General features: G+C 50.6%; 1 protein-coding gene across 2 annotated transcripts in view; it reads left to right on the top strand.

The window, feature by feature from the left end:
* Window positions 1–974: 974 nt before the first annotated feature.
* The window catches only part of CARD11 (caspase recruitment domain family member 11), a 103,224-nt gene continuing 79,048 nt past the window's right edge, over window positions 975–25,150 (top strand). Inside the window, exon 1 of one of the 2 annotated variants that reach the window (XM_065920199.1) lies at window positions 975–1,510. The gene's annotated coding sequence lies outside the window, so the exon portion shown is untranslated. The remainder of the gene's footprint in view (window positions 1,511–25,150) is intronic. The other variant, XM_065920197.1, reaches the window with a different exon arrangement.

Genomic DNA, 25,150 nt, shown 5'->3' with positions numbered 1-25,150 from the left:
AAAACCAGCGTTCCCCTTTAAAACCACACAGCCTGATTTAAAGGTTAACCAAGAGCAAGAGAGATTCTACCCTGGACCGCGGCGGCTCACTGGGGACCGAGGACCAGGATGCTGGTGGCACTGTTCTGTATTTTAGGAACTTTTCTCTCTGCGGTTCCTGATGACTTTGTTTAACATGCTGTGCAGAAAGCAAACTTATGTCGGCCTTACCGCCTGGTCCACGCGCATTCATCAGCCGCATTCCTCAAACCTGCCGCCACTCCGCGTTCTCCTGTGCTAGGACCACCGCAGCATTATTTACCTTTCTCTTAGTTGCTTCATTTCTTGAGTGCCCTTCCCTCCAAGAGCTCAAGGAACTTTACTCGGAGAACTTAAAACACGTAAAACAGGACAGAAAGTTCTCCAGCTGTATTGGGGGGGGCGGGGGGGGATCAAATGATGGGGGGAGGGAGAGAAGACAGGGGTAAACTGAGGCAGCGGAGGTGGGGGGTGGGGCTGGGGAAACTGAAGCATCCGCAGTGGGCAGACTAGAACCCAGAGGTCTCCCGACCGCGCCGGCTGTGTCCAGATTCTCAAGTTCACGATTCAGAAACACCCTTGGGTGGGAGAGCAACATGCCCAGGGGGCCTGTGTCACAGCTCTGAGGGGTAAATGATTAAACCGGGGGCATCCAGAAGTCACAATTTCCCCTCCAGGTGTTGGGGCTGAGAGCCCCGTGGGGGATGGGTGGGCAGAGGGCAGACTTCGTCACCAGCCAGGGTCCAGGCGGGGTGTGTGCAGACCGTCCCGCCGGCCCCAGGAAGCTTCCAGAACTCTGGCTGAGGGAGGAAGAGCCCCGGGGGTGCCCTGCTGCCCACTCTTCTGTGGGACCAGCCCTCTCTCCCCCACCCCAAATGACAGCGATGCCTCTGGGAGGTCTTCGGAAGGGGCCCGTCGCCTGGACCGCCGGCCTTGAGCCCCGACATCCTCCACGGGGCGTCCCTTCCCACGGCCGCTCCTGGGCTCCGGGCCGGGGTCGCAGTCCTGGGGTCGCAGCTGGGTAGGGGCTGAGGCCCAGCCTCTCCGACCGGGGTGGAGGGGGCGGGGCCGCCCCAGGCCTGCGGTGGGGCAGGTGCGGGGGTCTCCTGGCAGCCCCCGGGGCCCAGAGCCCACCCAGCGCACCCCTTCGCGCCCTCCTACCCCAGCGGCACCCAGGCCCCGCCCCTCCCCCTCTTCCTTATCTCTTTTCTAACCTTTTGCATTTTTTTTTAGTCTCATTTCCTGTCGGGTTTTGCATTTCCCTCCCCCTTCCAGCCTATGACACACTTTCTCTCCTTTTTTCTCTCTTTTGCCTCCCTTGGCCTCCGAACTCCTGCCCGGGTGGCGCGCAGCACCCTCCCGGCCCTGCAGCCCCTGGGCCGGCTGCGCCCCTCGGACGGTCCGGGCGGCGGGCCCGAGGGCCGGGCCCCGGGAGGAAGCCGGCGGCCTGCGCGGAGGAGGCGCCGCGGCTGGCGGAGCATGAGCGGCCCAGGTAGGCTCGGCGGACGCGGGGGTGGGGACCCGGGTTGGGGACCGGGGGAAGGGGGGCGGGGGCCACCCTGGGGCGGCGGCCGGTCCAGGTGGGGGGCGCGGTCGGGGTGGGTGGGGGGCGCCGAGGGGGTCCGGAGTGGCTCGCTTTCTCACCCCTCTGGCTCCATCTCCACCTCCCTCCGCCCGCCGAAAACTTCTCTCTTTCTTCCACTTTATCTCGCTTCTGGGTTTCTCTCGGACCTTCGGTATCTGAGTGGCCCCGCCTGGCGACGTTCCCCACCCCGCCCCGGCCCCCCGCCCCTCCGAGAACAGAGGGATGAAAAGAGGGGGTGGGGGGCGGTGGTCGGGGGCAGCGGGCCGGCCGGGCGCCCCTGGGGGCCCCAGAGGGAGGAAAAGAATCTTTTCTAAAACCTTAAAGGACAGGAAGTCTCCAGACCACAGCCAGGCCTGAGTCGCAGGCTCCTGAGAAGGTGGGGCCCCGGGGAGGGGCCCGGGGAGCGAGGTGGGGCCCTGGCGCCTCCGCAGAGCCAGGATGGGTCCCTAGAGGCCTCGCGCCTGGAGTACCCGCCTCCCGGACACTGACCGCCCCAGGCGCTGCCCGGGCTGGAAAGCCGCCCCGCATAACCCCCCAGATCCCCGCCGCCAGGGTGTCCTGAGCCCTCCCGGGGCGAGGAGAAGGGTTCTCTGGGGGAGACAGTTCTGGAGCAGGGAGTGGGGCCTGCTTGCCTGCATCTGGGCTCCCAGCTTCCTGGCACCTTCTGGGCAGAGTGCGAGCAGAGGGCAGTCGGCTCAGACCTGGTCTTGGACCAAACCCATCTCTGCGCAGCCTCTGATTTGTAGTAGAGAAAGACCCGTCCTAACGTTTGCCGCCTCTCCTGAAGGTGTAACACTGCCCAGGAAGGAAAGACACGCTGGTCCAGCCCCAGACAGTTGGTGGGCGCCCCCCCTGTGGTTAATGAGCACCAGAAATCCGAAGCCCTGGGTTAATGCTGGGGCAGGAATTTAGCTAAAATTTGTCTGTCTTTGCCCTGAGTCTGCACTTCCCTCCACCCCCAAGGCCAGGTAAAGAAGTGACCGTCGCATTTTGGGCTGTGGGCTGTGGGCAAAGGGAGCCTGGGACTCAGCCGCCCCCATCCCGGGCAGAATGGTTTGGATGTCTGTGCATTTTAATTAGCACCCGGATCAAAAAGGAAGTCTGGTGGCCCCAGCAGCCCCGAGTCTGTTCCTTTGTGTGATTTTTTTTTTTTAATTGTGGTAAAATACACTGACAAAAACTTTGCAGCCTTAACCACTTTTAAGTATACAGTTTAAGGGTAATAAGTGCCTTCACGTTGTTGTACAACCATTACCACCATCATGTCCAGAACTTTCCATCTTCCCAAACTGAGACTCTGGCCCCTTTAAACACTAATCCCCCATCTCCCTCCTCCAGTCCCGGGTACCCACCCTTCTACTTTCTGCCTCTCTGAACCTGACTCCTCGGGGGGCTCCATGCTAGTGGAATCCTACCATGTTTGTCCTTTAGTTCACTGAGCATCATGTCCTCAAGGTTCTTCCATGTGGTAGCTGGTGTCAGAGCTTCTTTCCTTCTTAAGGCTGAATAATACTCCATGGTAGGCATGGACCCCGTGTCATTTATCCACGAATCCTTTATGTGATATTTTAAAATGACTGGTAAACCTAACTCTTATTCTCAAGGTGACGGCCCTGGACTGAATCAGTTAGTGGGCACCTTTTGGGACACAACAGAAGCAAGGTGGAACCCAGATGTCCCCCTCTAAACAGCTCAGGCCGTACAGAGACTGAGGCTGGAGGGGGAGGATCGAGAGGAGGGTGGATGGCGGACGGTGAGCGTGGGACCCACGGGGATCAGTGGAAGGTTCGGGCTGAGACAGTGCTGGCGGGTCTCGACTCCCTTCTCCACCTTCCCACATGCGTTTCTCCACCCTCCCGATGGAAGCCTTGCTTCCCGGGACTGGAGGCTGTTTCTGGTTCGGTGACTGTAGCGCTTCATGCATGAAAAGCCACATCGAGTCCAGTGTTCCGATGATTATGATGAAAAGGGGCCCAAGGCTGATAAGCGGAGCTCCTGCTGACAGTTTAAAATTGCTGTCCGGTCCCTTTTGCTTTGCCCCTACTCTTGGCCTTGAAGACAGTGCCCCTGGCAGTCAGGACGATGGTGCGGTCCCACGTGGGGCAGATGACCGCCCCAACCCCGAGTGTGGCCAGATCTGTGAAACATGTGATAAAAAGAAGTCAGATCAGTGACTACACTGGCGGTCCAGTGGTTAAGACCCTGCGCTTCCACCGTAGGAGGTTTGCTCGGGTTCGATACCTGGTGAGAGAACTCAGATCCCACATGCCCTGCGGCCAGAAAATAAAAAGCTCAAAAATTTCTGAAAGAATCAGATCGAGTGGGGAAGCAACAGGAGGGCCACGGTCCACCTTCTGTGTTGGGGGCCTGGTGGCGGGTGGGAAGGAGCCTCAGGCTGTGGCCCAGACGTGGCTTCCAGTCATGATTGCCCACCTGTGCCAGCCTGTCATCACTTCAGCAGTCTGGGAGTCATTTCTCCCCAATGAAATCAGGGTATTAATAGTGATTATTTTCAGGCCTGTCAGTTACACCGAGCATAAAATGAGAAAACACGAGACGGACATACGACTACCTTTGCTGTTGTTATTCCTGAGATTCAAGGGGGATGAGAGGATGGATGCTGAGGTCGGGGCCTGGGGCTGGAGTGTGGCTTCCCCCACCCGTGCTGGGTGGACCCCCTTCCTTGGTCCCCTGGTCTGCAGTCCCAGTCTTCCAAGGCAGCCGTGAGGATGGAAGGAAATCTACTCTGTAGATACACTGCATTATCCAGTAGGTCTAGAACATTTTGTCCACGGAATTCCCCTCTGTCCATAGAATTCTCCAGGTAAGAATACTGGAGTGGGCAGCCTTTCCCCTCTCCAGGGGCACCTTCCTGACCCAGGGATCAAACCTGGGTCTCCTGCATTGCAGGCAGATTCTTTACTGTCTGAGCCACCAGGGGAAGCCCTAGAACATTTTGAATGGATTTAAATATGGAAACAGAAAGGAAAAGAAGACAACTGTCAAGGAAGCCCCTTAAAATGCTTTTCTGCTGAAGAAAAAATTGCATCAGCGGATTCTCAGCCACCGTGCTCGGAAGAACGGGGCTTGTGGGCGTTACCTGTGAAGACCATGCCCAAGCAGCATCCCCCAAAGTCTGCGTGAACAATTCCTTCCTGCTTTTAGTGGGGTGACTATTTTCAGGAGGGTAGCCCCTTCGGTTAATAATGGTTGTTGTCACATTAGTGTAATGGTCGGGCGCTGAGAGGTAATGAAGGTTCTCTGTTCCTGCCTTCTCTGGCGCGCGCTCTGCCGGTCCAGCCCTGCAGTCAGCTCCCCAAGCTCATCTCCTCTGGTCCTCCCAGCTCCCCGCTGATGGATAAGCCAGAGCATCCTCCCCAGGGGGTTTCTGTGTCGAGGCCGTACCCCTCCTCCTCACCCCACACCCACCTCTGAAACGTGCGTCCTCGTTCTCTGGAGCACCAGGGCCGAGGCGGGGCCCCAAGCTCTGTCCACACCTCACAGCCTGACTGCTATGTACAGCCAGCGCCTTCCCTGGGTCTGGTCCAGGCCCCAATGAGAGGCTGGATCCTTCAGCGGCAAGATCTAGGGACGTGGAGCCGGCAGAAAGGTTGTCCGTGCCGGTCTGCCGCATACTAGCTGCGTGACCTCGGGGAAGTCACTGAACGTCTCTGAGCCTCAGTTGCTGCGTGTGTAGAGTGGGTGTGGAAGTACCACCCCTAAATTAACATAGACCAGAGTGTTTCCGAATAAGAGTGCTTCTGCTTTTAAAGGCTCACCTGTGACTTGGCTATTTCTGACAGAGTCGAGGGTGGGCGGTACAGCAGAGTGAAGAATTTAACCCAAAACCGAACTCTCGTCGGACAGATCTGTTTCCTTAATCTACAGAGAACTCTCAGAAGAAATCAGGGAGATGCAGGAATCAGCAAACTTCTTCTGTAAAGGCCCAGGTAGTAAATATTTGAGACTCTGACAGCCAGAAGGTCCCCGTGGAAACGGCTCAGCGCTGTCCTTGTGGTGTGGCCAGTGGGGCAGGGTGGGCGGTGAGGGGGCGGGGGGTGGCACTCCATCATAATTTGCTGACTTCAGAATTAGGGAACTGGACCCAGGAGAAAAATGCTTGAAGGATGTGAACAAACAGAACGTGAACAGACCAATCAATTTACAGTGAATAAATGCAAACTAATACAACAGAGATACACCTTTTTTCACTGTCAGACTGGCAAAGAGTAAAAAACTTGCAAGGGAAAGCAGGCAAGTCTAATGTGCTGTGGATTTGACAGTATTTACTAACATGGTAAGTGAAGAAACCCAAGAATTCCACTTCTAGAACATTATCTCACAAATAGACGTGTCCATCTTTTTTTTTTTGCATGCAGATGTTAATGGTACCATTATTTGTAATGGGGAAAAGCCTGAAACCACACAGATGCTCTTCAAAAGCAAAGTCCATCCATACAGTGGAATTCTGTGAGGCCAGGAATGAGATGAAGGGATAAGGGGTTTTCTAGAAGGAAAAAAAAAAAAACCCAGCACGTGGAAGAAACTTCATGGGACAAAAAAAATTTTATTTTTTCTTTAATTACACCTAGGCACATGTTGGTGAGATTTCAGAACTCCAAGGATAAGAAGAAAATCCCCAGAGACTTTATAAAGAGTAAGGAGGAAGGTCACCTATAAAAGCAAAAGTAAAATCAGTCTTGTATCAACACTGCTGAAGGCAGAGAGGCAGTGACTTCAGGGAATTGATTTTGGAAAGTCAAACTATTAGACTAAAAACCAAAACAAAAAGAACATAAGAACAGAGAAAGAAACTGCTCTAGTGGGATGTCTGGGGGAATAGGGGTTGGGGGGGGTGAAGGGGAAAATTCTAGTTTTCATTTTGTGTCCTTTTCTTTGTTTGTTTTCACCTTAGCAACTGTTATCCTTCTGGTTAAGGAAATAAGAAGGAAAAGCCATGTTTGGAAGAGACAGCAAGGGTTGGTCCCCCCTGCTCTATAGGCCTCCTGGTTCCCACCTGGGTGGACTGCAGGAAGAGACTGCCTCTTGCAGTTCTGATTTCAGTTGTGTCAGAGGAACGGAAATCAGAGGGCCTCCCCGGCCCTGTTGAAAGGCAAAATTGATTGTTGTTTTTTTTTTTTTTTAAATAAAGAGGATTCGTTTTCCATTAAGGCATAGCACGCGCACGGCGCCTGTCCCAAATCTGAGGTCCCCGTGGATGGCGCTGCACACACACCCACGTAACTGGCTACCCAGATCAAGTCTCCCATCCTTTCCAGGCCTGGGGGGCGGGGGCATCCTCCTTCTCCTTCCCGGTTGCTAAGCCCCGTCCCCGCTGCCTGTCCTTGACCGCCACATACATGGCATCGCAGAGCGTGCTCTGGCGTCTCAGCGTGGTCCATCCGTGTGTGCAGCAGCCCTTGGGTTTTTCCCTCCCTACGTAGTATCACACGTGAGTGTCCACCACACCTGTGTGTCCGTCCTGCCGTGGATGAGCTTCTGTGTTGTGTGCAGTTTGGGGCTGTGGTGAGAAGTCCTGCGGACACTCCTGGAGTGTCTTGGTGGTGATGACCCACTTTCTTTTAACTGTTTTAATCTGAGGGCTAACAGAACCCTTGAGCCAGCATTAGTGGAGGTTTAGCAAGTTGTTCTGTCAGTGAATGAATGTTGATATGACATAAAACACTGGGGCTTTGACATTGACATTGGGGCTTTGTTTTATTGACATTGGGGCTTTGTTCCTTGCCTCTGACTAAGGATTCGGTCTTTCACGAAAGTTTTCTAAGAAGAATTGGCCTTTAAAAAAGGGATTCCAGCGGAGTTGGTTGGGGGGCGGGGGGAGCGGGCAGTTGAATAATAACGATACTTCGCCCTTCTCTCTGAGTCTCCCAGCTTCGGTTCTCAGATGCTTTTCAAAACCAACTTGTGAATCTGCATGGCGCCTGGGGCTGCCAAGGTGGCAGAGGGTAGCGGGTAGCAGAGATGTACGGAGATTCCCGATGCCTTGGGGAGTGTTCTCTAGCCTCCTCCGTCCTGGGTTCTGTTCTCTCCGGGGAGGTTTTCTCTCTGGGCCTGGAGTCACAGGGGTTCCGGGCCTGGGGAGGTGTGTGGTTGTAAAGGAAAGAGGCCTGGATGGGAGAGGGCAGTTTCCTCCAGCCGCTCCAAGCGGGGGAGACACCCTTCTGCGCCGAGCAGAGGGCTGCTCCCGAGGAATGGTCAGCCTCTTTCCCCTTAAGTTTTGTGTAGAGACGGCCCCCGATCTAGGCGTGGGCAGGGCTGGCGCCTCCTGAGGCCTCTCCCGGGCGTGCAGGGGGCTGCCGCCTCTCGGTGTCCTTACCTGGCCCCGCCTCTGTGTGCATGCCCCCCCGAGTGTCTCTGTGTGTCCCCTCTCCTCTTCTCCCAAGGACGCCAGCCCCGCTGGGTTCAGGCTCACCCTAACGGCCTCATTCTAACTTACTCTTCAAAAGCTGTATCTCCAACTGCAAGTGGTGGGGTTGGGGTTTCACCTACGAATGTGCAGGGACGTGACTCAGCCTTTCACGCCTTTACCGAAGGTCTCTTTGAGACTGTTGTCTACACTGTCTGTCCCCGTTTCCCAACCCCCTGTTCCATCCTGAACGCGCTTCAGTCAGGCTTTTGCCCGCAGCCTTGAGTTTAAGTAGCCCTTAGCACGGTCACGCAAGCCCAGGTCCACTCTTAGTCCTCGTGGGACCTGAAGCCGCGCGTCCAGACCGGCGCTGGCTCAGCCGCTCTGCCGCCCTTGGAACGTGGCATCAGGTCCCTGCCTTCCTGGCCGCTCTTTCCCAGTGCCTCCGTGTCCCCTGACCCCTGAGATCAAAGGGCTCGGCCTCTCCCTTGGAGCCCGTCCCTGGTGGTTTCAGGCAGACTCAGGGCCCGAGAGCCATCTCTGTGCTCACCTCCCAGGTTTATCCCTCCCGCCGGGCCTCCCCGCTGAACGCTGGCCTTCGGTAGCCAGCGGTCCTGACTGCCCAGACATGGAGTCGACCCACAGTTGAACTTCGGGGTCTTCCGTCCCCAAGTCCTCTCTTCCATGCGGCCTGGTGCTCAGGCCTGAAAACCTGGGGGTGGTCTTCGGTTCCTCCATTAGGACTAGGAGTGTGTCCCCTTGCTCAGCACAGAGGACCCCGGTGCTCTGGCTGGGGCCCCAAGACGGTCCTTCCCAGGTCTCCTTGCTGCACCGCTCAGGGGCCACTTGTTCCCCCAGCCGGTGGGGCCTCACCGCGATGTGGGGCCTCACCCGTGGGCTCAGAAGGGGGCGGCGAGACGTGGGTCCTGGGCCACCACCCCACTGGGCCATCTTGGCCAAGCCTCTTCTCCCCGTTGGGCTCAGTTTCCTCACCTGTGAGAGAGGAGACAGGGCTGGGATGACAAATGGGTTTCACCTTGAGGCTGAGCTCTGAGCAACTAGTGCTGATTGCTTGAGAAAGCGCCCCCCCTTCCCCCCAGCTCTGCGGAAGAGGGTAGCTCTGTGATCGATTGCCCACGTCTGTTGTGGGTGTGAAACTTACGATTGGAACCAGGGGTGCCCCCATTAGTCATTCCTGCCCCTGCTCCCCTAGACCAGGAACCCACCAGCTTTAAAAACCCGTGATCGCGCCGTGACCTTGAGCAAATCACTTCCCTGTCCCAAGATTTTGTTTCTTCACCAGCAAGATGGAGACAAATAACCCTTGCCTTCCTACTGCACAAAATCACTCTGAGGAGCAGATGAGATAGTTGGTGAAAAATGGCTTGGAAAATAACAGGCCGCTATATAAATGCAAGGTTTCATTGTTATTAATTGACCTACCCCAGCCATGACTTTGTGTTTGTCAGGCCTGCCTTGGAACCATCTTCCTGGGCTGGGCGAAAAGCCTTTGCTTTTGTTTTTGCTCCCCCTTGGGCAAGACAGCGCCATTTGGATTTTCCTGGTGCTGCTGAGAAAGGGGATTAATATGAACGCTGGGTGTGGGGGTGTGCTGTTTCTGTGCTTGGGAGACCGCAGCATCTTTCACAGCCTCCAGGCAGGTGAAACCGAGAGGCCTCCTCTGGAACCTTTCGGCGGCTTGGCGCCTGCATCCCACCGCCCCACCACTCTGTGAGGCTTCTGCAGGACAGGCGTGGAGAAACCTTCCCTGAGTAAATTTCTGTCTCCCTCGAGGGTTCATCCTTATTATCCAAATCTCTGGAGTTAAATTAATTCTCCGGTTGGGCAGTCGGGAGCAGGGGGAGGGGGGTCTCCCCGGAGTACCACCGAGGGTGGCTCTGCTTAATTTCTGGAGGAGGCACGTGCCCCGCAGCCCGTGGGGATCCAGTGGAGATATCCAGATATATCTGTTTCTGTTCCCTGATGAAAACCGCATCCCTCCCCTCAATCCACAAGCCTCCCCTCTTTCACCTTGAATGTTGTTAATGCCCCATGTTTTCTGCCAGAATCCCAAACAGAATCTCCGTTCGCAGCTTCCCAGAGACCCAGGGGAGCCATCTGTTCTTACATTATTTGGTTTAAGCAAAGCTTTAGGGCATATCTTCTTGCCAGTGGTGTATCCCGAGTCGGATTCATTGCTCAGGCTCTTATTTATTGGCAAGTGTGTTTTATTGTAATGCGTTTCATTTCCTTCTGTCTTTTACTTTGGGCTTCCTCCTGCAACTTTTGTCGTGAACAATGTTTGGTGCGGTGTGAAATGAGACGCATTCAGAACTCTTTCTAAGCCATAAAGTTGTGATTTTTTTTTTTTCTGGTTTGATTCTTTTTTTTTTTTTTTTAGTGGCAGAAAAATAAAGGACTCGCGTTTCCGGTAGGCCTGGAAATGGTGAATCAGATTTTTGTTTTGTTTAAAACCTGAGAACCTCAGGCAGGGGCTGAGAGTCGCTGGATGGAGCTGAATGCTGTGTTTCGGGGTTTGGGCCGACATCCCTTCCCCACGGGCCGTTTCTCGGGAGAGGGGGTGGCCACCCACGGAGGCTGACTTGAGCGGGGCTAGAAGGGCTGCCTGAGTCACAGCTGCCCCGGGCTGAGTGGGCACTCACACTTCCTCCCTTCCTCTTGTGCTCCACGAGGCGTTTGTGATGCAGTGCCTGGCATTATTCACAGATTGACTGGTGCAGTTGAGTGTGAACTCTGCCTCTCCCAGCAGGCGACCTTGGACAAGTCACTGAACCCATCGGTGAAATGGAAGACAGACAGCACACTTCCCACAAGAAGGTAGATGAGGTAGCATTTACCAAACGCCATGCAGCGGGCACCGCGTCCAGGCAGGCTTTGGTGGGACAGGTATGCATTCATGATATAGATGCGCCCTGCTTGTTAGCCGGGCGCCCTGGAGCAGGCTCTGAAAGACCCCCGGCAAACCTAAAGTCTAGCATGAGCCGTTTACCTTCATTCCTTGCCTGACCCCTGTGCATTAATACTCACTACTACCGTTATCCATTATGCACCTTAAGAAGGTGCCATCACCCACCACTCTCAGGCAGTCCACGAGGTACCAGGGATAAAGAGATGTAAAGGCGGGGCTCCACTCCCCTCAAGCCTGCGGTCTGGTGAGGAGGCAGTCAGCTGGGAGATAAAAGAGGCCCGCCTTGAGGACAGATGGGAGAGAGCAGGACACCCGGCTCTGCCCGAGGGAGACAGAGTGACCTCCAGGGCCGACCGAAGCTAAAGGAGACTTGGGAAGCTGCAAGGCTTTTTGCAGGCAGAGAGGCACGGAGGGCCCCCTGAGCAGAGAAACGGCACGTGCCAAGCGGTGGAGGTGGGATGCGTGTCGGTGTTGGAAAAAGACGGGAAGGTGTGGGGACGGGGAGGAGGGGCCCCCGAGAGCCCCTGGAAGCTGTGCCAAGGAGACAGATGCAGTCCTGTGGGCGCGGGCCAGCTGCTGGGGCGATGGAGCCGTGGCCGGCAGCCAGGATGGATGCGCAAGTTCGAAAGATCACAAACAGCGGTGCTGAGAACAGATGGGAGGCTCGGGGCAAGAGGCAGGGACGGCCCCTCTGGTGGGACACGGGCCAGGATTAGCTGTGTCTTTATTGTAAATAAACTTTGCATGGAAGCATAACATTCATACAAGAGGCGTGCACAGATCCTAAGTGCAGCGCGATGAATTTTCCCAACATCAACGCACCATCTCGAGCACCCAGATCAAAACACAGAGTGTGGCCAGTTGAAAATCAATATTTTAATGAAAAATAGTAATGGCTTTTCACAGAACAGTAGTTTCTAGTATGAGTATGTCCCCAATACTACATGGGACGTTCATGTTCTTCAAAACAATTGGTTATTTATTCAAGATACAAATGGAGCTGGGACCCTTGTATTTTATCTGACAACCCTGGCTTCATCCACGTTGTTGCAAGTGGAAGTTACTGCTTCCATGTTTGAATTGCCAGTAAGAGTCTGTTTGATGATGTTTCACATTTTATCAAGACCACCACTGATGGATACCTGGGTGGCTTCCAGCTCGGGGCCATCAGGAATAAGGCTGCTCTGAGCATTCTTAAACTTACCTTTTGGAGACCTGTGCTTTTATTTCCACCCAAGAGTGGACCTCCTGGATGTTAGACTCTGTTCATATTCCGCTCTAGTAAGTACCGCCACATCACTTCCCCCTGATTGTTGTTGCAGAGTGCACCCCCCACCGTACGTGATGGGAGTCCCAGTGGGTGCACATCCCCTCTACAGCAGCTCACAGACACAGTGTCGTCTGTCTCTTCATTTGAGTGGTCCCGACCAGCGTGCAGTCAAAACACGTCATTGGTGCGGTTTTAACTTGCGTTTCATTTATGACCAAGTCGAATGCTGTTTGATGCGTTGATCAGCCATTTGGCTGTCCTCCTCTGTGGAGGGTCTGTTCCGGTGTTCTGCCTGTTTTCCTATTGGTGTGTCTTTCTCTTATTGAATTGGAGTAGTTCTTTACATATGACAGGTCCTCTGCCAGATGTGTGTCTTGCGCAGAGCTTCCTCCGGTTCGTAGCTTGCCTTTCCATTCTTATTGTGAGTCTGCTGGTGAACAGGGGGCTTTTCATTTTACTACAGTCCAGTTCATGTGGGCTTTTCCCCTCATGGTTCCCTCTTTTCTGAGTCCTGTTGAAGATATGCCTTTGTAGTTTATCCAGTTTTATAACATTTCTTAATGTGGCTACTGCAAGGAGATCAAACCAGTCAATTCAAAAGGAAAACAACTCTGAATATTGATTGGAAAGACTGTTGCTGAAGCTGAAACTCCGATACTTTGGCCGCCTGATGCAAAGAGCCAACTCATTGGAAAAGACCCTGATGATGGGAAAGATTGAGGGCAAGAGGAGAAGGGGACGACAGAGGGTGAGATGATTGGATGGCATCATTGACTCAATGGACATGAGTTCGAACAAGGTCTGGGAGATGGTGAAGGACACAGAAGCCTAGGGTGTTGCAGTCCATGGGGTCGCAAAAGAGTCAGACGTGATTTAGCAACCTAACGACAACTTAAAAATTAAAATTATATGTGTAGTTCAAAAAAGAGAGAGAGAGATATGTTTACCCCAAGGTGTGTGTTTACTCCTAAAAGCTTTGCTGTCTCATCTTTCACATTTAGATCTATAATACATCTAGAATGGATTTTTCCTTTAATGAAGGATCATTTATATACAATAAAGCACACCTATTTTAAATACACAGACCAGTGAATTTTGATAAAAGTGTATGTCCATGTAACCACAACCACCATCAAGATAGAAAAGATTTCCATCACCTCATAAAGTTGCCTCATGTCCCCTTGCTTCTCAGAGTGTGGTCCATGGACCAACAGTGTCTGCCTCACTGGAGATCTGCTTAGGAACACAGACTCTCAGGCCCCACCCCAGGCCGACCTAATTAGAATTCGCATTTTAACAAAATTCCCAGCGACTTTGTATGCACATTAAAGGTTCAGAGACAATCTGAGTTCCTTTGAAGAAAGGTGACAAGCAAAAAATGCTGTTTCTATTGTTATTAATGGCATAGCCTGAAGCAAGGCAAGATAAATGATAGATTATTGAGTTCACATGGGGGAAGTGAAAGAGAAAGGTTGGGGGGATTTTGAAGGCATTGAAGGAGCGCCCTCTATTCCCTGGACTACTTCCTCTTCTGGAGACCTGACCCCACTAATGTCCTGTGAAGCTGAGAGATAAGATTTGCAGCTGTGGGAGGCTGTGGGTTCCTGGGCCAGCTGCTTCCTGGTCTGTGCCCTGGACCAGCAGGAAGAAAGCCATCCTCATGACCAAGTCCACAGACCCCTTGATTTTTTGCTGTTATTTAGTCTCTAAGTCTTGTCCAACTCTGAGACCCATGGACTCATGCAGCATGCCAGGCTTCCCTGTCCTTCACTCTCTCCAGGAGTTTGCTGAGATTCATGTCCATTGAGTCAGTGATGCCATCCAACCATCTCATCCTCTGTTGGCCTCTTCTCCTGCCTTCAGTCTTTCCTAGCACCAGGGTCTTTCCAGTGAGTCAGCTGTTCGCATCAGGTGGCCAAAGTATTGGAGCTTCAGCTTCAGCATCAGTCCTTCCAATGAATATTCAGGGTTGATTTCCTTTAGGATGGACTGGTTGGATCTCCTTGCAGTTCAAGGGACCCTCAAGAGTCTTCTCCAGCACCAGAATTTGAAAGCATCAATTCTTCAACACTCAGCTTTCTTTATGGTCCAACTCTCACGTCCATGTGTGACTACTGGGAAAAAACATAGCTTTGACTAGACCGACCTTTGTTGGCAAAGTGCTGTCACCTCTTTTTGTATTTGTGTTGGTTTAAAAAGGCAAATACTTCCACGGGGCCTATGCTGCTGCTAAGTCGCTTCAGTCATGTCCGACTCTATGCAACCCCATAGATGGCAGCCCACCAGGCTCCCCCATCCCTGGGATTCTCCAGGCAAGAACACTGGAGTGGGTTGCCATTTCCTCGCTTTTCACGGGGCCTATAATAAAAAAAAAAAACCACATCAATTTTCCAGCCTACCCTCCCCACTCTTCTGACACTTCAATCATCTACTTTTCAGATGGCCCCTCACCCTTCACACCTAGAATTCAGTTTTCCAGTGAGTAAGCCTTTGTTCTGCCAAGGCTGGGAGAGAGTCTAGGGGTTGAACTTCATCTTCAACTGATTCTTCTGGTGTGAATCCACCCTGCACATCCCTCTGTGCTCCAAGATGCCTCTGTTTTCTGGGCGTTTCTGGGATTCGACAGAGCAAATTGGCTTTGTTCTTTCCAGCTCTTCTATCATTAAGCACTTAGGTTTTATCCTTTTATACTCCAATTCATTGGGCTTCCCAGGTGACACTGCTGGTAAATAAACCCGCCTGCCAGTGCAGGAGGCATAAGAGACACAGGTTCCCTGGGTTGGGAAGATCCCCTGGAGAAGGGCATGGCAACCCACTCCAGTATCCTTGCCTGGAGAATCCCTTGGACAGAGGAGCCTGGTGGGCTATGGTCCATAGGGTCACACAGAGTTGGATACAATTGAAGCAACTTAGCACGCGTGCATGCACTCCACTTCATTAGACATTTTAAAATTATAAACGGTTTCCTTTAAAAAGTCAAACAAAAGAATGTATACATATACTTAAAAGAATACTAACCAAAAGGCTTCATATTTCAGTCTATGGAATTTATTGTTGTGAATGGTTTGAAATCCAATTAAATACATTAAGTTAATTGAATTTCCTCCCGAAGGGCTGTCCCATCCCTTTCCCTCTGACCTGCAGGGGTGAGTTTCTCGTGTATTGTTTCCTTATATCCCTGGCACCAAAGCTGAGCTCACTGTTCTGTTCCTTGGATCTGTTTGTCTTTTGCCAAAAAATACCAGGCTACCTTTTCCCTCTTTGTTTTCTGCGTTATCGGGTTTTAACACAGCATTTCATGGCCCCATTTTACCTCCTCTCTCAGTATAGCGAGTGTTTAAGTTGTTTTTAGCTTAGAACGTACATTTTTAACTAATCCGAGTCTCCAGTGAAATGACACCACTTGCGGACACCTCATGACCGAGTGCTCCCCACTCATCCCTCCCAACCTTCTGAGATTCCTGTCCATCATTTCACTCGCCCACTCACTGCAGTTACCCCAGACACTGTTACTATGATGACTTTAAAAAGCAGTAATCATGCAGATCAATTAGGAATAAGAAAAATAGGAAAATCTCAGGTGGTCCAGTGGTTAGGGCTCGATGCTTTCACTGCCAAGGGCCCAGGTTCAATCTCTGGTCGGGGGAACTAAGATCCCACAGAAAAGAAAGGAAAAAAGATCTTATTTACTTTTAATTATTCCTTCTCCAATGCCCTTCCCTTCCATATGTCGTTTTTCTTCTGCCTGAAGAGCCTCTTTTATTGATAACATATCTTGCCTGCTGGCCATAAATTCCCCTGTTCTCTTTACTCTGAGAAAGTATTCGTTTCTCCTTCACATTTGAGGACAGTTTGGCTGGAAATTGGTGTCTGAGCTGGTGGTCTTTGCTTTCTTAATCCGAGCAGTATCTCACCCCACTCCCTTCTTACTTGTGTGTCTGTGGTAGGGAGTCCACTGCCATTCTTATCATTATTTCTACAGAGGACAGGTGTTTTTCCCCCTCTCTGGCTTCTCTCAGGATTCTCTGTTTGGTTTTGGATTCCTGCAGTTTGGATCTAATATTCCCAGGTGTAATTTCCTTGTTATTTAACCCGCTTGGTATTCTCTGACCTTCCTGGATCTGTGGGGTTTGGTCACAGTTCCGTTATTAATTCAGCTATTACTAACATTCTTCAACAAGTCAAAGTGTTAGTTGCTCAGTCACTTCCAACTCTTTTGTGACTCTCAATGGACTGTAGCCCACCAGGCTTCTCAGTCCTTGGAATTCTCCTCCAGGCAAGAATACTGGAGTGGGCTGCCATTTCCTTCTCCAGGGGATCATCCCAACCCAGGGATCGAACCCGAGTCTTCTGCATTGCAGCAGATTCTTTACCCTCTGAACCACCAGGGAAGTCCTAATAATGTTCTTGGCCATTACTAACTCAACTATTTCTTTTGCTTTCTTCTCCCTCTGCTCATCCAATTATGAATATCCTACACTTTCAATGGGCTTCCCTGCTGGCTCAGTGGTGAAGAATCTACCTCCAATGCAGGAGATGCAGCTTTGATCCCTGAGTCAGGAAGATCCCCTGGAGAAGGAAATGGCAGCCCACTGCAGTATTCTCAGGGAAATCTCATGGACCGAGGAGCCTGGCGGGCTACAGTCCGTGGGGTCACAACACCACCACCTCTGGTATCCTCCAATAGCTCTTGCTTATTCTGTCCTGTTTTCCTTTCATTCTTTTTTCTGTTTACATTTCAGCTTTGAAGTTGTAATGACCTATACTTAGGCTCACTGATATTAGGGTCAGCTACACTGTGTAACAGACTCCCAAATATCAAGGTCTTAAAGAGCCGGTGAAACATTTTTTTTTTTCTCTCATGTAAAAACAGGGTGGGTGCAGGTAAACAGGATGGCTTTCTTCCAGGCAGCCCTTCGGGGACCCGGGCTTTTTCCGGTGTGTGTCCCTCTGAGCCTGGATTACAGTGCTGTTTGCATCCAGGCAGCAGAAGGACAGAGGCGTGCACACGGGGAGGCTTATTACAGACCCGGCCCAGGAGCGGAGCACAGCGCTTTGTTCACATCGCACCGAGATCCCAGTCCTTGAGCCCAGAGGACGAGAGAGTGGAATTTCAGGAACAGCTACCATCCTTACCACTTATGGCTTTGCTTCAGATCTTAAACACTCTGTTGGAATTTCAATCGTATTGAATCTGTAGATCAATTTGGGGGGAGACCGGCATCTTTATGATAAGTTTTTTCACCTACAAGCTTGGTTTATCTCCTCATTTTTAAAGGTCTTCTATAATGCCTTTCAATAAAGTTTTAACATCTTCTCTATAAAAGTCTTGCTCAGTTTTTGTTCAACTTATTCCTAATATCTTTCGGTTTTTACTGCTGTTATAAAGAATATCTTTTAAAACTTTGCATTTATGTTTGTTACTAATGTAGAGAAACACAGTTGATCTTTTTTATATTTAACCTTGGTTTCATAACTACACTAAACTTTTAGATAATAATATCTAGTTTTTTTGGTTTTTCTATGTAGATAATATCATTTTTAAATTATGACAATGTTTTTGCTTCCTTTCCACTTTTTAGATCTTTTTATTTCTTTTTCTTTTCTTCATTTATTCTTTTCACTGTGCTGGCTAGCATCTCCAATAAAGCATTGAATAATAGCAGTAATCTTGAGCATCTGTGTTTCGGCCTCAATCTTGAAGAAAAAGCTTTCAAAGCTTTATCTTTAACTATTGTGTTTGCTAGAGGATTTTTGTGGATATACTTAACTAGGTTAAGAATGTTTATTTTCTTTCCATTCCAATATATTTTGTCAAGAATACATGTATAATTTTATCAAGTGCTTTTTCTACACATTTTTTCTTTAACAGAAATGGCTATACAGGCACACCTTAGCCATACTGAAGGTTCAGTTCCAGACCATCTCAGTAAGCAAGCCGCATGAATTTTTTCATTTCCCAGTGAAAGTAAAAGTCATGTTTACACTGTACTGTAGCCTGTTTAGGGTGCAAGAGCATCATGCCTAAAAAAGCAAAGTGAAAGTGTTCATTGCTCAGTCATGTCCGACTGTTCTCAACTCACGTCCACTTAGTCAGTGATGCCATCCAACCATCTCATCTCCGGTCACCCATTTCTCCTGCCCGCAATCTTTCCCAGCATCAGGGTCTTTTCCAATGAGTCAGCTCTTCCCATCAGGTGACAAAAAATATTGGAGCTTCAGCTTCAGCATCAGTCCTTCCAATGAATATTCAGGGCTGATTTCCTTTAGGATGGTCTGGTTGGATCTCCTTGCTGTCCAAGGGACTCTCAAGAGTCTTCTGCAGCACCACAGTTCGAAAGCATCAATTCTTTGAAACTCAGCCTTCTTTATGGTCCAACTCTCACATCCGTATGTGACTATTGGAAAAGCCATGGCTTTGACTATATGAAACTTTGTCAGCAAAGTGATGTCTCTGCTTTTTAACACGCTGTCTAGATTTGTCATAGCTTTTCATCCAAGGAGCAAGCATCACGCGGGTGATTCATACATGCAGTGAACACTGAAAGGCCCTGGTTGGCACCTCGGGTCTCATCTGGGCCCCTCCACTTTCTGTTCTCTTCTCATCCTGCCTCCGTGCCCTTCTCCACCTGGGTCCCCGGTAATCAAGCCAGGATCTTAGGTGCAGAAGTCCTCAGCCTGGAAGTTAGCGGGTCAGCTTAGAAAGAGCACCTGAGCAATACCAGTGCTAATTACATCCTTATTTGGGGCAGGGCTCTGAGCTTGGGATCGTAAAACCTTCGCAGGAGATACTAAGGTGTACCCAGACGATGGCGAGAAACAGCTCTTGACCTTGAGAGGTTCTCAGCCTGGATCTGGGAGAACATCTTGGAGAATCAGAAACAGCCCTGGAGGGCAGAGAGGAGATCCCTGCATGTTTAGTTTGTTTCACGGTCAGATGCCTGGATTTGTTGAAAACTCCCCGCAGCTTTGTCTTCCTGGTATCCTGGATTCAGGTGAAGCTCCCAGTGTTTTGCTGGCCTAGCTTAGGCCTCAGGGGACAATGTCATCACACTCAACTCCATCCCTTGGTCCAGGAGTTCAGGGGGACCCTGGACTGACAGGAAGAGCCGCGAGACAGTGACGCCATGAATTCCATCCCTGGGTCTTTCTCCCCCGACACTTGGGTCTTGTCCTCCAAAGCCGCGTTTGATCTCAGAGGTGGAGGAGGGGGGGAGCCACCCTTCCGTCCCAGGTGAAGTGAGTTGGGTGAAACAAGACTCTGGCTGCCTGACGTTTCATATCCGTCTCCCGCTGCATCTTGGTTTTACTTGTTTCTAAGAAACGGGCCTTAACGTGTCCGAACGTTGCTAAGTGGAAGCCGTGCACTCAGGTCTCCGCTCTCTGGCACTGTGGCTTTCTCATCGGCCAAGCGGATGAGTCACCGCAGGTTCCACCGAGACGCCGTGAGTTCTCATCAGCGGGGCTGTGCGGGTGGTTTGACACTGCCGGTTGCAGCGGGTGGTGAGTCAGCTCCTGGTGTTGCCGTTTTCAGCTGCAGGGTCTCGATGCCCTGAGTGACTTCCGTAGATGCCTTCTGGAATCCGAGTCTGGAACTGGTGTCCAGGCAGAGTGACCTGGTCAGCCTGGTGAGGAGGGGGCTGGCCTGGGAGCCGCTCCATGCCCCAGGCCCCTGGCCGGTTGGGTGTTATGGACTGAGTCGTGTTCCCCCCTCCCCAAATTCATATGTTACAGTTCTAACTGTGAGTCCCTCTAGCTGTGGGTGGAGCTGGGGTCTTTACAGAGATGATTCAGGTAAAATGAGGTCTCTAGGATGGCCCCCATCCAATAGGACTGGCGTCCTTATAAGAAGAGGAGCTCAGGACACAGACTCACATGGGGGGGGGGCGACCACGTGAGGACGCAGGGAGAAGGTGGCCGTCCCCAAGCCAAGGAGAGAGGTCTCAGAATGAGCCCACCCTGCTGACCTCCTGACCTTGGGCTTCCAGCCGCCAGGACCATGAGCCAGTAAATCCCTGTTGTGGAAGCCTCCGGTGTGTTGTTACGGCAGCCCGCGCAAACTCAACCAGGAGGCTGACCCTTCCCTCCCCTCCCAACCCCCCGCCAACCCAAGGCGTTGTGCCAAGCCAAGGCGGGGACCCAGGGCGCCAGAGATCACGTTGTTGTTGAGTCACTCAGTCGTGTCTGACCCTTTACGACCCTGTGGACTGCAGCACGCCAGGCCTCCCTGTCCTCCATGAGCCCAGAAATCACGGTACACCGGTAAGCACGGGCCGCAGCGCAGACTCCTGGGCTCCGCAGAGCCCTTTCTCACCTGCAGAGCCCTTGGGTCCCGGAGCAGAGCGGGGGCTTAGCTGCAGGGGCAGCAAGCAGTCAGGGTCCCTGCTGTTCCCCGCCCCACGCCCGCCACTGGCATTCCCCGGTAGTACGGGGCACCTCGGTGGGCGTGGTGCTCAGCTAATTGTTTTTTTTTTCAATTGGCTCGCCCGACCCTCTGTGGGAGCTTCTGGGAGTTCATTTTAAAGTCGGAGAGAGGAGAAGCAGGAGCTGGCTAATTCCCTGGTTCAGTTGATGCTCCCTCATTTGGTAGCTTCCCCGCCTGGCACATCTCTTCTATGACAGTTGGAAGCTGACAGATGAGAGCTCTGGGTGCCCCGCCTCTGCACTGAGGGGTCAGGACCCAAGGATGACATCACGAGGCTGCCCCCACTCCAGGCCGCTCTGCCTCTCACTGCCCGTCTCTCGTTATCTACCCAGAGGCAAAGGGGCACCAGGCCGCGTGCCCACGGCCCCCTCTGCTCGCGGACACTCAGAGCGCTGCTCAGGTGAGCTCCCCAGACTCATGTACCCAGTTCCTCACCCAGCAACAGGGCCCCCTGCTCCCGCCTGCGGCTCCACCCCACCCCTGCCCCCTGCCTGATCCATTGTCAGCCCGAGCATACCCCCCTCATCCTGCATCTACTCAAGCCCAGGAAACCTGTTCTGCCTTTTCCTCCGCACTCCTGCCTGCCTTCTCTGCATTTCTAAATCTTGAAGACTTCCCTGGTGGTCTAATGGTTAAGACTTCACCTTCCAATGCAGGGGGTGCAGGTTCGATCCCTGGCCAGGGAACTAAGATCCCACATGCCTTACAGCCAAAATATCAAAACATAAAACAGAAGCAGTATTGTAACAAATTAAATAATGCTTTAAAAATGGTCCACATAAAAGAATCTTAAAAGGAAGATGAATCATGGTGGGAATGTAAGATGGTGCACATGATGTGAAAAAGTCTTGACAGTTCCTCAAACGGTTAAAGATAGAATTACCTTGTGACCATCATCAACTCAAAGACATGAGTTTGAGCAAACTCCAGGAGATAGTGAAGGACAGGGAAGCCTGGAGTGCTGCAGTCCGTGGGGTGCCAAGGAGCTGGCCACAGCTGAGTGACTGAACAATCATGTGACCCAGCAATTCCGCTCCTGGGTAGGAACCGAAAAGAAGTGAAAACAGGCATGGTAGCAAATCCCGCACACAGACGTTCACAACAACACTACTCACAAAGCAGTGGCGTGGCCCAGAGGTGGAACGAACCCAGATACACGTTAGCAGATGAAGGGACAGTCCAAGTGTGGCAAAGCCATAGGACACGCCGCCGTTCAGCCATGGAAAGGGATGCTATTATGACACGAGATACCATGGGGAGAAGCCACCACGCTCTGTGAAAGAAGCCGGACACAAAAGGCCGTCTCCTGTGGGTTCCCACTGATATGAAATGTCCAGAATGGACGACTGCAAAGAGACTGAGAGATAGCAGACTGGTGGTTGGCACAGGCTGGGGGAAGGACCTGACTGCTGAGTGGCTTGGGGTCTCCTTTAGGGATGATGAACAGGTTCAGAAGTAAGTGGACTGTGACAGTTGCACGGCATCGTGCAATGTGCAATGTGTTAAATGCCACTAAGTCGTACGCTGAACATGGTTAATGTTATGTGAATTTGACTTCCTGTAAGAAGGATGAAATCATGGATTCTTAGAGCTGGAAGGAACTTTGATCCGGTCTGACCTTGTAGGGATGCCAGGAAAACTGTCGTGGTGTGTGTGTGTGTGTGTGTGTGTGTGTGTGTGTGTGTGTGTGTGTGTGCATGCTCAGTTGCTCAGTCATGTCCAGCTCTTTGTGAAACTATGAGCTATAGTTTCAGGCTCCTCTGTCCATGGAATTTTCCAGGCTCCTCTGTCCATGGAATTTTCCAGGCAAGAACACTGGAGGGCGTTTCCATTTCCTCCTCCAGGGAATCTTCCCAGCCCAGGGATGGAACCTGCATCTCTTATGTCTCCTGCATTGGCAGGCAGATTCTTTACCACTTCGCCATCTGGGAAGCCCCAGGAAGACTCTGTAGGGTTAGGGTTATACCTTATTTATTTTTATTTCTAAAAATTCATGCATGAAAACATTCTTTTAAATCTTTCAAGTAATGAAGTGAAAGTCACTCAGTCGTGTCCGACTCTTTGTGACCCCATGGACTAGACAGTCCAGGAATTCTCCAGGCCAGAATACTGCAGTGGGTAGCCTTTCCCTTCTCCAGGGGATCTTCCCACCCCAGGGATTGAACCCAGGTCGCCCACATTGCAGGTGGATTCTTTACCAGCTGAGCCGTAAGGGGAGAAAATGTAGACATAGCTCTTAAGCTTTCCTTGGCAAGATCAGTGCTGGTTCACTCCCCTGGCTGTCGGTCTGGTGCGTCGCCTTCCAGACCTCTCTCTGGGCACGTGTAGGCCGTACAGGAACATGTTTCAATTTTGTGGTGGTTGTTTTCCTGAGTTGCATCATACAATACTTAACTGTTCTGCAACTTGTTTTCTTCCCTTCAAAATATGTCTTCGAGGTTCTCCCACGCTAGTGTAAGCTCCAGTTCATTTTTATCGACACCCGCAGGGTCTTGCTCTATCTCAAAGCACTGTGTTTAAGGTAATCAGTCCTCATTTGATGAGCATTTAGGGGTTTTTCCCCCAATCTTTGGTCTTCCTTTTCTGCACATGCCTCCTGTGCAGAGAGGGGGGTGTTTCTCTAGCTTAGGTGCCGACATGGAACTGCCAGGTATTTGCTATTCAGGCACTACGTCGTTGCAACCCCTCGGAGGGGAAGCACATCGGGCTTCCCTGTCCTTCACTGTCTCCCGGGGTTTGCTCAAACTCACGTCCATTGAGTCGGTGATGGCCAGGTGTAGGGTACGTATATTGTGTGTGTTCACAGACGTTGCCACATTGCCCACAGAAATTGGCTGGACTAGTTTATATTCTCACCAAGACAATATGAGAGTATTTTTTTTCCTCACACCCTTGTCAAAAGTTTATTTTTGCCAAGACTGAAATTTTTTGCTGCTCAGATTATTGCAGTGTGCTAAAGTTAATCGTAGCTAATGCCGATTGTTGATTACGTTCCAGACACTGCCCCAAGAACTTTACTCGTATGTATTGACTCATTTCATCCCATAACGGTCTTATGAGGTGCGGTCCTTTATTGTTCCTGTTTTATAGCTGACAAAACTCAGGTGCAGAACGAAATCTTCCTGTTTCAGGTTTTCCCTTGATTATTCCTGAGCTGAAGTATTGCTTCATGTTTATTGATCACATAAAATTCTATGACTTGCTGGTTCATTTTCCTAATTTCCTCTCCTACCGTATTCCTTGCCTTTTTCTTATTGTCGTTCTGCACATTAATCTTTATTTCACGTATTACAGATGTTTTCCTAGAACATAGCTTACACTTTAACTTTGTGGCACTATTTTCCATCACACAGAAGTTTTAAATTATGATGTACTCACATTCATCAATCTTGGCCCAAATGACATTAGCATATTATGGCTTATTTAAGAAGGCCTATCTTATCCCAAGGTTATAAGCATATTTTAAACTTTGTTTCCTATAAAACTTTTGGAATTCATTATTTCATTTTTAAGTCATTAATCTATCTGCAAATTACCTCGTCACAGGAGCAAAGTAGGAATATCATTCTCTCCAAAATGTTAGCAGATTATCCCAACAGTTATTGAACACTCCTTTTATCTCTGTGTTGAGTTGAAACAAAACCCTAATCAGGCATTAATTTTCCACACAGAGGTGAGTTTACCGGGCCTTTGTTCATTGTTCTGATTATCTGTCGCTGTACCACTGCGGCTTATTGTTCCTCAATGTTTTGATATCTGGAGAGTTTTAAGTTGACTTTCGTAGCCACCTTACTGAGCTCATATTCTACCGGTTTATGATGTCATTATTGTTGCTTTAAAAATAACTTTTAATTTATGGTTTTATATTTCTTTGGTGTATAGATTGAAGATGGTGTTCTTCTGTAATTTTTTTAAAAAAATGTTACATTTCCATCAGCCAACATGCCATATGTTATTTCTGCTTTTCATTATTGCTTGAATTTCTTGTGGCTGATACATGGTGAATTTTTGCAAAATTTCCACCTGTATTTGAAAAGAATTTTTCTTCCCTATCTACAGAGTTCTGTAGAGCCATTAGCACAAACATGTTAATCATTCTGACTCCTCGGTAACCATGCTTATTTGTCCCCTCCTTAGGGGCCTCGCGATGTCTCCGGCTGTGACGGCGTCTTTGCCATTTTCTCTTTGTTTCTCTCAGGGTTGCTTTCTGTGCCTCAAAGCTGTGTTGTGAGACCTAGAAACGTTCACGGTAGCTGGCAGTTCCTCCTAATGATGTGCAATCCCCTTTGTCCCTTTTGATGCCTTTCCTCTCGATTCTCTTGTTGACCCTTTTATGTTTGTTGTGATTTATGATAGACTTCCCTAGTGACTCAGTTGGCAAAGAATCCGCCTACAATGACGAAGACCTGGGTTCAATCCCCGAGTTGGGAAGATCCCTAGAGGAGGGAGATTTATGATACATGGGACTTATCCTTATACCTTAATCTGTATTTTTCTTTTCCAAAGGTTTATTGTGATCTTCTTCCTTTTTGCAGAATTCATCAAGATTTCTTTGT

The sequence above is a fragment of the Muntiacus reevesi genome, chromosome 2 (genome assembly GCF_963930625.1).
Source record: "Muntiacus reevesi chromosome 2, mMunRee1.1, whole genome shotgun sequence".
In the NCBI taxonomy this organism is placed as follows: domain Eukaryota; kingdom Metazoa; phylum Chordata; class Mammalia; order Artiodactyla; family Cervidae; genus Muntiacus; species Muntiacus reevesi.
Note: the sequence above shows the minus strand (reverse complement) of the source record. Positions and strands in the feature narration are given on the sequence as shown.